Source organism: Peromyscus californicus, unplaced genomic scaffold (assembly GCF_007827085.1).
Source record: "Peromyscus californicus insignis strain IS unplaced genomic scaffold, ASM782708v3 Scaffold_5__1_contigs__length_169319896, whole genome shotgun sequence".
Classification (NCBI taxonomy): Eukaryota; Metazoa; Chordata; class Mammalia; order Rodentia; family Cricetidae; genus Peromyscus; species Peromyscus californicus.
This window is the reverse complement of record NW_026294573.1, coordinates 62,464,042-62,478,036: the sequence shown is the minus strand read 5'-3', so window position 1 is coordinate 62,478,036 and position 13,995 is coordinate 62,464,042.

Here is a 13,995-nt window from a genome sequence, read left to right as displayed (position 1 = left end):
AGCGGAGCCAAGCCTGTCCTGTGCGCCTCCTTTGGCCATGGCCATCCGCACCTACTTTTTGGGGATCTCCCGCTATCTCGAGGGAAAGGGATACAGCCCTTGCTCCTGGGAGATGGTCAGAGCGGAAATGCAAGTGGCCCTTTCAACATTCCCAGTGCCTGCAGAGAGAAGCCCCAAGAAGAGAAGAAGGTCCATGGAGGAATCCCCGCTGCTCAGCTGACAGCATGCTCAGGGCCTCAAGTCCTCAAGTCAGAACACACACACACACAGAGTCAACTCCGGAACCGGGTGAAAGGGGTCCCAATGGAAAAGGAGGACACGAGCATCCATTTCTTTGAACCATCCCGACGTACGTCACGCTCTCCGAATGGGAGACTTGAAGGGCTGGGTGTGCCATATCGCATCTGTTTCCTAATAAAGCTATGATTCCAAATCTTCTCGATCGGTTTCCATTCCTGGTTGGGGTCGGGCACCAGCCACGGGTGGGAAAGATTTTTCCAGGTGGCAACATGGATTGAAGCTCTGCGGGTCCTGGCTTCCTTCTGTTAGCTAGGAACTCAAGACTCTGGAGTCTGGAGGCAGAAGGCTGCCTCCTCTTTGCTCACTGAAAGGGCCCCAGGGAGAGGGATTGCAAAGCCCCTGGATGAATGCTGCCAGCATGGCCCTCCTGCGAGCCCTGGGCCTTGCGTGTCTCCGTGCCTACCAAGACAGGAGACGCCAACTGTGTCCCTGGTGTTGGCAAGATGGGTGGCCATCACTCTAGGAGGAGTAAGGGTCCAGCGATTCACCTGGGATGGTGCACTGGGACCGGGCGACTAGACCGTCCTAATACTCCAGGAGACAAACAAGGACTCTGCCCTGTTCGCTCAGCCTGCATCTGTTCTCACAGGACAGCAGTGCCTTGCGCTTATCAGCCCAAAGCTAGCCACTGGGTGACCAGAGGCATGAGGAGGCACGTGTAGGAACACTGAGGAGACCCTTCCTGGTCACCCTCTTGTGGCCCTGCTGCTTGCCAGGTTGCTCAGACATGTCTCTTGTGCTTTCCCTTCCCTTTATCCTGTGGAGACACACAGCTGCGTCAAATAGCAATAAGAGCCTGGTATGGAGAATGAGACTCACAGAAGATGTCAGCTATTCAAGTTCACAGACTCTAGGCGACTTTCAAGAAGCACTGCAATAGACAGACTCAGGAAGGGATCTAGGCTGTTGAGTGCAGACGTGTGTGTGTGTGTGTGTGTGTGTGTGTGTGTGTGTGTGTGTGTGTGTGTGCATTTGGTGGCTATGAGGCAATGTCACCCGTAGACAAGCTGACTCAAAGGACCCTGGAGGTGAGGGAGACCTGATCATGCAAGTCCTTGCAGAGCACCACAGTGACCCAGACACCACACTGGCTGGCCAGGCAGCCGTGCCTTCTTCATAGACTCCTTCTCTCTAAAGCCAGGGCTGGGATGATTAGAGTTGGCAGGGTGCACTAGGAAGGTTCCTGCCAAACTCCTCGGTCTCTCCTCTGGGTACCGAGTCCCTGCTTCTTCTGCTGATGCCCACTAAGGGTCACCGAGAAGTGAAGGCTGACTTCTGGTCTCCTATCCTCTGTCCCCAGCTGCCTTCTCTGCTGCCAGGGCACATTCACCTCCCAGGCTCCCCTTACTGATCCATTCCCCACAAGAAGCAGAATTCCAAGACAGGACACTGGGCTCAAGACTGAGCTGCAGACACATCCCTGGGAAGTCTGCTCACGGAACATTCTAAGGAGCTCCTGGTGAGGGGTATTGCAGAGCCTAGCCTTCCTCTCCTCCAAAGGTCCCATAATAGGCCATCCCAAGAGAAGAGAGCCATGCCTCATGCAGACCCAGGTCTTCCCTGGCCAAAACGATCAGCTGACGACTGAGAACCCACTGGGAAGCCCAAGAGCTCAGGTGCCCCACAGGCCACCCCTGTCCCACTGGAAGGTGCACCCCGGGATATTGAAGAGTGGAGGAATCCCAACAAGAAGCTCAGACTACACCAAGCAACACAGCGAGATAGAGGCAGCACATGAGTTGTGAGCACTGTGGCTCCTGGCCTGGGCCTTTTCCTGGAGAGGCAGGTAGGTGCAAGAGATGGTGTGGATACCCAGCAGGTGGCTTCTGGAACTTCCCAGTGCCTGTGGTCCCCCTGCACTTCATTCAACTTCCAAGGTGGTGTCAGTTCCCGGGTTGCACGTCCCATTCCCATTCCTCTTCGTTGTATCTAGTGCTTGGGAGTTGAGATACATTGGTGCTTTCCCCACTCTCAATCTCCTTGAAAACCACCTGTGTATGTCCTGCTGTTGTGTCTGAAGTCAGCTTCTTGGGATCAGAGTATCCTGGGGTCTGCCCGGGAGTCATGAGGTTGCCTGGGGAAGAGGAGAAGGCAGCTGAGCGTGGCTGACTGACTACCTGGGTCCGATGTCCTTGTGAGTGAAGAAGGGTCAGCGGCAGAGGGACAGAGGACCTCCCTCCGGGAACACTGCTCCTGGGGTGAAGAAGGGCAAAGGAGGCCCTGGGAACTCCTGAAAGCCTGCTGCACAAACAGCAGGTTCAGGTTGCCCTGCACTGCTTCCACAAACCTCCATCAGTGTCTCCAGGCTCCACCCACTGAAACAACAGAGAAGTACTTGGAGCCTCAGGCCGGCAAGAGGAGCCCAATGCCAACGCTTTAGGACCATTCTGCTAAAGACAGAAGAGATCTGACTAAACGTTTCAAGAGAGAATGAGGGAGAGATCCATATAGCCAGGAGAGATAGAAACAAATATAAAAGAAAAGAAAAGAAAAGAAAAGAAAAGAAAAGAAAAGAAAAGAAAAGAAAAGAAAAGAAAAGAAAGAGAGAAGCCGACAATCCCTGGAACTCCCTAGACACCCAGTGAAAGAATTTCTGAAAGCAGGCTAGGAAGAAGTAGACATCGTCATAATCCGGGGGTGGGGGAGGGTCGGGGCGGGGCGGGTGGAGTCACTAGGAGGGGTGTTGGAACTTGTGTTTCCGTTCCAGAGGGACAGTGGATCTGAGGAGGCCCAGAGACTGGGTCACTTCAAGAAAGCACACTGAGGCACAGCAAGGGGCTATCTATCTGAGGACAGGAAATGCCACCGGACTGTGTGTGTGGTTCAAGCAAAAGAAGGCAGAGAGCTGGCCAGCAGGAGCGCGAACCTCCTGCTTCAAGTCCCTCCGGGCTGAAGTCAGCGCTGGCTGGTTCCGGAGCGCGCCTGGGGCAAGCCCTGACCCGTGCCCTCTTTGGGACCCTCTTCCTTCCCGGGCAGAGCTCTAGTCTTTCCCAAACCCCACTTCCGGCTTCCCCAGGTTCCCAGCTCCTGCGGGAGAGCAGGAAGGCCACCAAGTCCCAAACACACCACTGGCGGGGAGGTTGAGTCCAGAGGAAACCATAACCAAACAAAGTGGGGCTCCCTGGGATTGGAGCCTCCACATTTTGCCCGCAATGAGTCCTCTGTCCAAGCGAGTCCGTGTGGGCTTAGGTTCCAGGCCCCCGTGGGCCGAACCCGCAGAGCTCAGGCAGGACGAGGCCGGCGATCGATCGGGCTCCTGTGCGGCGCTCGATTTCGGGCCAATGCACGAGCCCGGTCAGCCAGAGCCCAAACAATGCTGGAGCCTTCAGCCTGCACTATTAAAGTAGAAACCAAAACTCCGTGCCCAATGGGTCTGCAGCCTTGCTATACGCGCGCGCCCCCTGTCGGCCAGCTCCGGAATCGTTACGCTTGGGCATGGTGCCTGGGCTTCCCCTCCTCCTGGGAGTGATGCTGGGCTGCAGCACAGCCTGCTCACTGGACAGGGGTGCATCTTGGAGACTGCACCTGCAGCGCAGGGAAGCCGCCAGGTTGTTAGGGCAGCTGAAAAGCCTGCCGGGCCACCAGTGCCTGCAGGACAGAATGGATTTCAGATGTCCCTGGAAGAAAGGGCCGATCACCCAAGAGAAGCAGAAAGAAGATGCCACCTGTTGCCACTCCGAGATGCTCAGGCAGCTCCTCCAGCTCTTCGGGACAGAGGCCAGCAGAGATGCCTGGGCAGAGAGGCCGCTTGGGCAACTTGTCACTAGTCTGTTGAGTGGCCTGGAAGCGCTGGAGGGGAGAGCAGCGGAGCCAAGCCTGTCCTGTGCGCCTCCTTTGGCCATGGCCATCCGCACCTACTTTTTGGGGATCTCCCGCTATCTCGAGGGAAAGGGATACAGCCCTTGCTCCTGGGAGATGGTCAGAGCGGAAATGCAAGTGGCCCTTTCAACATTCCCAGTGCCTGCAGAGAGAAGCCCCAAGAAGAGAAGAAGGTCCATGGAGGAATCCCCGCTGCTCAGCTGACAGCATGCTCAGGGCCTCAAGTCCTCAAGTCAGAACACACACACACACAGAGTCAACTCCGGAACCGGGTGAAAGGGGTCCCAATGGAAAAGGAGGACACGAGCATCCATTTCTTTGAACCATCCCGACGTACGTCACGCTCTCCGAATGGGAGACTTGAAGGGCTGGGTGTGCCATATCGCATCTGTTTCCTAATAAAGCTATGATTCCAAATCTTCTCGATCGGTTTCCATTCCTGGTTGGGGTCGGGCACCAGCCACGGGTGGGAAAGATTTTTCCAGGTGGCAACATGGATTGAAGCTCTGCGGGTCCTGGCTTCCTTCTGTTAGCTAGGAACTCAAGACTCTGGAGTCTGGAGGCAGAAGGCTGCCTCCTCTTTGCTCACTGAAAGGGCCCCAGGGAGAGGGATTGCAAAGCCCCTGGATGAATGCTGCCAGCATGGCCCTCCTGCGAGCCCTGGGCCTTGCGTGTCTCCGTGCCTACCAAGACAGGAGACGCCAACTGTGTCCCTGGTGTTGGCAAGATGGGTGGCCATCACTCTAGGAGGAGTAAGGGTCCAGCGATTCACCTGGGATGGTGCACTGGGACCGGGCGACTAGACCGTCCTAATACTCCAGGAGACAAACAAGGACTCTGCCCTGTTCGCTCAGCCTGCATCTGTTCTCACAGGACAGCAGTGCCTTGCGCTTATCAGCCCAAAGCTAGCCACTGGGTGACCAGAGGCATGAGGAGGCACGTGTAGGAACACTGAGGAGACCCTTCCTGGTCACCCTCTTGTGGCCCTGCTGCTTGCCAGGTTGCTCAGACATGTCTCTTGTGCTTTCCCTTCCCTTTATCCTGTGGAGACACACAGCTGCGTCAAATAGCAATAAGAGCCTGGTATGGAGAATGAGACTCACAGAAGATGTCAGCTATTCAAGTTCACAGACTCTAGGCGACTTTCAAGAAGCACTGCAATAGACAGACTCAGGAAGGGATCTAGGCTGTTGAGTGCAGACGTGTGTGTGTGTGTGTGTGTGTGTGTGTGTGTGTGTGTGTGTGTGTGTGTGCATTTGGTGGCTATGAGGCAATGTCACCCGTAGACAAGCTGACTCAAAGGACCCTGGAGGTGAGGGAGACCTGATCATGCAAGTCCTTGCAGAGCACCACAGTGACCCAGACACCACACTGGCTGGCCAGGCAGCCGTGCCTTCTTCATAGACTCCTTCTCTCTAAAGCCAGGGCTGGGATGATTAGAGTTGGCAGGGTGCACTAGGAAGGTTCCTGCCAAACTCCTCGGTCTCTCCTCTGGGTACCGAGTCCCTGCTTCTTCTGCTGATGCCCACTAAGGGTCACCGAGAAGTGAAGGCTGACTTCTGGTCTCCTATCCTCTGTCCCCAGCTGCCTTCTCTGCTGCCAGGGCACATTCACCTCCCAGGCTCCCCTTACTGATCCATTCCCCACAAGAAGCAGAATTCCAAGACAGGACACTGGGCTCAAGACTGAGCTGCAGACACATCCCTGGGAAGTCTGCTCACGGAACATTCTAAGGAGCTCCTGGTGAGGGGTATTGCAGAGCCTAGCCTTCCTCTCCTCCAAAGGTCCCATAATAGGCCATCCCAAGAGAAGAGAGCCATGCCTCATGCAGACCCAGGTCTTCCCTGGCCAAAACGATCAGCTGACGACTGAGAACCCACTGGGAAGCCCAAGAGCTCAGGTGCCCCACAGGCCACCCCTGTCCCACTGGAAGGTGCACCCCGGGATATTGAAGAGTGGAGGAATCCCAACAAGAAGCTCAGACTACACCAAGCAACACAGCGAGATAGAGGCAGCACATGAGTTGTGAGCACTGTGGCTCCTGGCCTGGGCCTTTTCCTGGAGAGGCAGGTAGGTGCAAGAGATGGTGTGGATACCCAGCAGGTGGCTTCTGGAACTTCCCAGTGCCTGTGGTCCCCCTGCACTTCATTCAACTTCCAAGGTGGTGTCAGTTCCCGGGTTGCACGTCCCATTCCCATTCCTCTTCGTTGTATCTAGTGCTTGGGAGTTGAGATACATTGGTGCTTTCCCCACTCTCAATCTCCTTGAAAACCACCTGTGTATGTCCTGCTGTTGTGTCTGAAGTCAGCTTCTTGGGATCAGAGTATCCTGGGGTCTGCCCGGGAGTCATGAGGTTGCCTGGGGAAGAGGAGAAGGCAGCTGAGCGTGGCTGACTGACTACCTGGGTCCGATGTCCTTGTGAGTGAAGAAGGGTCAGCGGCAGAGGGACAGAGGACCTCCCTCCGGGAACACTGCTCCTGGGGTGAAGAAGGGCAAAGGAGGCCCTGGGAACTCCTGAAAGCCTGCTGCACAAACAGCAGGTTCAGGTTGCCCTGCACTGCTTCCACAAACCTCCATCAGTGTCTCCAGGCTCCACCCACTGAAACAACAGAGAAGTACTTGGAGCCTCAGGCCGGCAAGAGGAGCCCAATGCCAACGCTTTAGGACCATTCTGCTAAAGACAGAAGAGATCTGACTAAACGTTTCAAGAGAGAATGAGGGAGAGATCCATATAGCCAGGAGAGATAGAAACAAATATAAAAGAAAAGAAAAGAAAAGAAAAGAAAAGAAAAGAAAAGAAAAGAAAAGAAAAGAAAAGAAAAGAAAAGAAAAGAAAGAGAGAAGCCGACAATCCCTGGAACTCCCTAGACACCCAGTGAAAGAATTTCTGAAAGCAGGCTAGGAAGAAGTAGACATCGTCATAATCCGGGGGTGGGGGAGGGTCGGGGCGGGGCGGGTGGAGTCACTAGGAGGGGTGTTGGAACTTGTGTTTCCGTTCCAGAGGGACAGTGGATCTGAGGAGGCCCAGAGACTGGGTCACTTCAAGAAAGCACACTGAGGCACAGCAAGGGGCTATCTATCTGAGGACAGGAAATGCCACCGGACTGTGTGTGTGGTTCAAGCAAAAGAAGGCAGAGAGCTGGCCAGCAGGAGCGCGAACCTCCTGCTTCAAGTCCCTCCGGGCTGAAGTCAGCGCTGGCTGGTTCCGGAGCGCGCCTGGGGCAAGCCCTGACCCGTGCCCTCTTTGGGACCCTCTTCCTTCCCGGGCAGAGCTCTAGTCTTTCCCAAACCCCACTTCCGGCTTCCCCAGGTTCCCAGCTCCTGCGGGAGAGCAGGAAGGCCACCAAGTCCCAAACACACCACTGGCGGGGAGGTTGAGTCCAGAGGAAACCATAACCAAACAAAGTGGGGCTCCCTGGGATTGGAGCCTCCACATTTTGCCCGCAATGAGTCCTCTGTCCAAGCGAGTCCGTGTGGGCTTAGGTTCCAGGCCCCCGTGGGCCGAACCCGCAGAGCTCAGGCAGGACGAGGCCGGCGATCGATCGGGCTCCTGTGCGGCGCTCGATTTCGGGCCAATGCACGAGCCCGGTCAGCCAGAGCCCAAACAATGCTGGAGCCTTCAGCCTGCACTATTAAAGTAGAAACCAAAACTCCGTGCCCAATGGGTCTGCAGCCTTGCTATACGCGCGCGCCCCCTGTCGGCCAGCTCCGGAATCGTTACGCTTGGGCATGGTGCCTGGGCTTCCCCTCCTCCTGGGAGTGATGCTGGGCTGCAGCACAGCCTGCTCACTGGACAGGGGTGCATCTTGGAGACTGCACCTGCAGCGCAGGGAAGCCGCCAGGTTGTTAGGGCAGCTGAAAAGCCTGCCGGGCCACCAGTGCCTGCAGGACAGAATGGATTTCAGATGTCCCTGGAAGAAAGGGCCGATCACCCAAGAGAAGCAGAAAGAAGATGCCACCTGTTGCCACTCCGAGATGCTCAGGCAGCTCCTCCAGCTCTTCGGGACAGAGGCCAGCAGAGATGCCTGGGCAGAGAGGCCGCTTGGGCAACTTGTCACTAGTCTGTTGAGTGGCCTGGAAGCGCTGGAGGGGAGAGCAGCGGAGCCAAGCCTGTCCTGTGCGCCTCCTTTGGCCATGGCCATCCGCACCTACTTTTTGGGGATCTCCCGCTATCTCGAGGGAAAGGGATACAGCCCTTGCTCCTGGGAGATGGTCAGAGCGGAAATGCAAGTGGCCCTTTCAACATTCCCAGTGCCTGCAGAGAGAAGCCCCAAGAAGAGAAGAAGGTCCATGGAGGAATCCCCGCTGCTCAGCTGACAGCATGCTCAGGGCCTCAAGTCCTCAAGTCAGAACACACACACACACAGAGTCAACTCCGGAACCGGGTGAAAGGGGTCCCAATGGAAAAGGAGGACACGAGCATCCATTTCTTTGAACCATCCCGACGTACGTCACGCTCTCCGAATGGGAGACTTGAAGGGCTGGGTGTGCCATATCGCATCTGTTTCCTAATAAAGCTATGATTCCAAATCTTCTCGATCGGTTTCCATTCCTGGTTGGGGTCGGGCACCAGCCACGGGTGGGAAAGATTTTTCCAGGTGGCAACATGGATTGAAGCTCTGCGGGTCCTGGCTTCCTTCTGTTAGCTAGGAACTCAAGACTCTGGAGTCTGGAGGCAGAAGGCTGCCTCCTCTTTGCTCACTGAAAGGGCCCCAGGGAGAGGGATTGCAAAGCCCCTGGATGAATGCTGCCAGCATGGCCCTCCTGCAAGCCCTGGGCCTTGCGTGTCTCCGTGCCTACCAAGACAGGAGACGCCAACTGTGTCCCTGGTGTTGGCAAGATGGGTGGCCATCACTCTAGGAGGAGTAAGGGTCCAGCGATTCACCTGGGATGGTGCACTGGGACCGGGCGACTAGACCGTCCTAATACTCCAGGAGACAAACAAGGACTCTGCCCTGTTCGCTCAGCCTGCGTCTGTTCTCACAGGACAGCAGTGCCTTGCGCTTATCAGCCCAAAGCTAGCCACTGGGTGACCAGAGGCATGAGGAGGCACGTGTAGGAACACTGAGGAGACCCTTCCTGGTCACCCTCTTGTGGCCCTGCTGCTTGCCAGGTTGCTCAGACATGTCTCTTGTGCTTTCCCTTCCCTTTATCCTGTGGAGACACACAGCTGCGTCAAATAGCAATAAGAGCCTGGTATGGAGAATGAGACTCACAGAAGATGTCAGCTATTCAAGTTCACAGACTCTAGGCGACTTTCAAGAAGCACTGCAATAGACAGACTCAGGAAGGGATCTAGGCTGTTGAGTGCAGACGTGTGTGTGTGTGTGTGTGTGTGTGTGTGTGTGTGTGTGTGTGTGTGTGCGTTTGTGTTTGTGTGTGTGTGTGTGTGTGTGTGTGTGTGTGTGTGTGTGTTTGGTGGCTATGAGGCAATGTCACCCGTAGACAAGCTGACTCAAAGGACCCTGGAGGTGAGGGAGACCTGATCATGCAAGTCCTTGCAGAGCACCACAGTGACCCAGACACCACACTGGCTGGCCAGGCAGCCGTGCCTTCTTCATAGACTCCTTCTCTCTAAAGCCAGGGCTGGGATGATTAGAGTTGGCAGGGTGCACTAGGAAGGTTCCTGCCAAACTCCTCGGTCTCTCCTCTGGGTACCGAGTCCCTGCTTCTTCTGCTGATGCCCACTAAGGGTCACCGAGAAGTGAAGGCTGACTTCTGGTCTCCTATCCTCTGTCCCCAGCTGCCTTCTCTGCTGCCAGGGCACATTCACCTCCCAGGCTCCCCTTACTGATCCATTCCCCACAAGAAGCAGAATTCCAAGACAGGACACTGGGCTCAAGACTGAGCTGCAGACACATCCCTGGGAAGTCTGCTCACGGAACATTCTAAGGAGCTCCTGGTGAGGGGTATTGCAGAGCCTAGCCTTCCTCTCCTCCAAAGGTCCCATAATAGGCCATCCCAAGAGAAGAGAGCCATGCCTCATGCAGACCCAGGTCTTCCCTGGCCAAAATGATCAGCTGACGACTGAGAACCCACTGAGAAGCCCAAGAGCTCAGGTGCCCCACAGGCCACCCCTGTCCCACTGGAAGGTGCACCCCGGGGTATTGAAGAGTGGAGGAATCCCAACAAGAAGCTCAGACTACACCAAGCAACACAGCGAGATAGAGGCAGCACATGAGTTGTGAGCACTGTGGCTCCTGGCCTGGGCCTTTTCCTGGAGAGGCAGGTAGGTGCAAGAGATGGTGTGGATACCCAGCAGGTGGCTTCTGGAACTTCCCAGTGCCTGTGGTCCCCCTGCACTTCATTCAACTTCCAAGGTGGTGTCAGTTCCCGGGTTGCACGTCCCATTCCCATTCCTCTTCGTTGTATCTGGAGTGCTTGGGAGTTGAGATACATTGGTGCTTTCCCCACTCTCGATCTCCTTGAAAACCACCTGTGCAATAGCTGCTGTTGTGCCTGAGGTCAGCTTCTTGGGATCAGTGTCCTTGGGTCGGCCCGGGAGCCATGAAGTTGCTTGGGGAAGAAGAGAAGGCAGCTGGGTAGGGCTGGTTCTCCCTGTAGTAGATCAGTTTCTGGTGCTCCTAACTTTCCTCTTGTTTGAATGGCTGCTTGGTTAGCCAACTCTCTAAGCTTTTGGCCCAGGTGTCTCAACTGCTGGGATTGGGTGAGACTCAGCTCTTGCCTGCAGACTGGACATCACCCACAGTCTTGGGCCGGACACAAGCAAGAATATGAAGCCTCTGGGATAGTGGAATGAATGGGCAAGTATAAGGTGATCTAAAGCCTCCATGTCCCTCTTATAGGTGGGTGGTGCCTCTGTGCCAGATGCCTGAAGAACCCCTGTGCATTTGCTGTGAAGAAGAACATGCTGAGCTCTCTGCAGTAGAGCAGCACGTGAGGATGTTTTGTCACAGAGAGTAGTGGCACCTTGAAGATCAGGAGAGGAGTGCAAGCTGAAGGAAGAGACACTTTTGTGCCTTGGAAGGATTCCTGCTTGGTATATGTGCCCATCCCTCACTGCCCTGCTTTGACAGGCCTGTATGAATTTAAAGTAGATTGTGTCCTCCTCATCCTCACCTTGCTCCTCACTCCAGCCACCAGGGAAAAGTAGACTGGCAGTGAGAAATAGTTAAGACCCCCTTGTCCTGCTTAACCAGCAGGCACTCATTTTTCTCTTCAAGCTACCTGACCCTGAAGATTTGAGACTTCACAGTTCAGCTTAGCAAACAGCTTATACAAGAACCCAGAAACCTTGGCCTTCCTTTGCCTTCCTCTTGGCTCTGGTGCTGCCAGAGTCCAGGCCCACCTGCTTTGGCCATTCTGGGGCTGGAAACCTGCTGAACAGAGAGGCTTTGATGCTAATGTGAAAAATGGAGAGAGTCCTCTACTTCTGCTGCCTGAAAGGCATAAAAGACTCTAGGTTGCTTCAGGAGGAATCCCATGGCCAGCAGGCAGATAACTCCAGTGCAATCCCTGTTCTCTGGCATAGAGGAAGTCAGTGTCTCTTCCTTGTCCTGGAAGGCAGTGCCCCTGGAGATGTTCTTCTCTGGCTTCCTTCATCAACCCTGTTTCCTATCAGCCTGTGTGTTGCAACGTCTCTGCACCATTTCCTTTAGATCCACCTGTCAGCGCAGGGACAGGTGCCCTCCAGGAACACTCCTTGGAGGGAAAAGAGTGGAAATTGAGGCCCCAAGGACTCTGGAAAGCCTGATGGATAACTTTGTTTTCTGTTTTTCTGAGCTGCTTCACGGCAAACTTCAAGCAGAAACAGCATTGGCACCAATTGAAGAAGGAAAGAAAGGCAGGGAATGTAACATGAGGACTGAAGGTGAGCTAAAGACACAGTTGAACTGGTTAACGTTTTAAAAATAGCATGCTATTAGGTTACATAAAGCAATAGGAAAACACACACACACACACACACACACACACAGAGGAAAATCATATGTACCTAGTGAAAGAATTACTCAAAGGAAGCTGAGAAAGAAGAGGACACCATTGTAATCCAGGGAGGGAGAGAACTTGTCTTTAGTTCCAGAGGAACAGAGGATCTCACTAGTACCAGAGACAGGGGCAGGTCGATGAAGCACTTTAAGGCAGAGCAAGAGGATTTCTGCCAGGAAATGCCACTTTGGTGGATGTGGTGCTCAAGCACGGGAAGACAGTGATCTGCCCAGCAGGAGCGCCATCCTCTTGGCTGAAGTCTGCCTTGGTGCGGGTCAGTGCAGCTCCCGTGCAGCTCCTGTGCAGGGGTGAGCCCCATCATGTGCCCTCTCCGGGACCCTGTTAATTTCCGAGCCCAGCTCTTGTCTTTCCCACCCCCACTTCCCATTCCCCTCTAGTGTCTGAGAGCTGGAAGGCTGATGTGCCCCCAAACAAAGATTCGAACCCAAGGAAACCATTCCAAAGTACTGCTCCCTGGGATCTTAAACAGGACAGCCATTCAAAGGTCACTTGAGAGATTCTCTTTATGTAAATAATTAATACGACTATAAATAGTATGGGGAAAATCTAACACATTACAACAACACATGCCAGGAAATCTTTGGCAACCAAGATTATGGTCGAGCAACAAATAATCTATAGTAGCTCTGTTTTGTAAAGCTGTGGTCCTTAATTCACCCATCCCTACATGTATTTCTGCTAATATTTTTGCTGTAATGTTAGTTGTTTTACTAATAACACTGATCAATTTCATAGGTTTACTGAACAAAATAAGTGTAATATGGGGCCTATTCCATATAAACCTTTATGAACAGTCCTTTAGCTTGGTGGAACAATATCATACTGTTTCCTATCACAGATGTGTTTTATCCACTCCCCACCGGACAAAAGGCATTTGGATTCTGCAGTGACAAGCTGAGTGTTAACATGTAATACAGTCAGTAAACACAACAGTATCATCTTGGGATCAGTCTTTATTGGTTCCCCAAAGTCTCAGCTTGATGAATTAAAGCCCTGATGTCTCCCCAAGTTACAAGCTTCCTTTTCCTTTTGGGATGTCTCCTTTGGATGACTTGTCATCTACTTTCAAGATGGTTCATTTGTTCAGTGGTCTCTGGATGTCCTGGTTGGATACATCAGATCAGGAGCCATCTGGGACCTTGTTCATCTCCTGGAAAGACAGAAGCACAACCTAGCCCAATGTGAACATCAAGACTTTTTCGTTGGTTAGATATTAAATCTTTTCATTTAACATATACTTTAGGTTTTGTCTCCTTTAGAGCAAAACACTTTGGGGCAGCAAAAAAAGCATTATCCTTTAAACTGAAAAAAATTTTAAATTTGAGGTTACCATAGTTAATAATATGTGAGGATGTGGGGATTTGGGTGGGTGTAAAAATACCCTTATTTATTTATTTATTTATTTATTTATTTACTTATTTATTTATTTACCTAGTAAGTACTTGATGATATCATTCCACAATAGCTTGACCCCATGAATAGTAAGGGATTTCAGTAACATGACTAATATTAAAATTTCTCAAATCATTTGTTAGCATAAGCATTATGGAGTATTTAGCTATAATGAGAGTCCTAGAGAGGAAATGGATAAAGGACTATTTGACAAAGTTAAGTTCCAGATATGATGCTGTAGTATTTCTCTGGAGTTTCCAGGGCCCCATGGCATGCCTGGGGCTGTGCTCTGCAGCTGACTAGTTAGGAAGAGGCATTGTATGAACTGGTAGTGCACTCTGAACATGGATTTCTGCGCACCTGACAGCAGAGAAGGCCCCAGACACCGACAGATGTATTTCCAGGTGTCAAGCTGGTGTCCATTCACTAATAACTATGCACTAGAAGCTTAAAACATTGTATAAAATAAGGTGTTCAACAGAGGATAGACCCTTGTGGGCCTCTTCTAACTTTCTC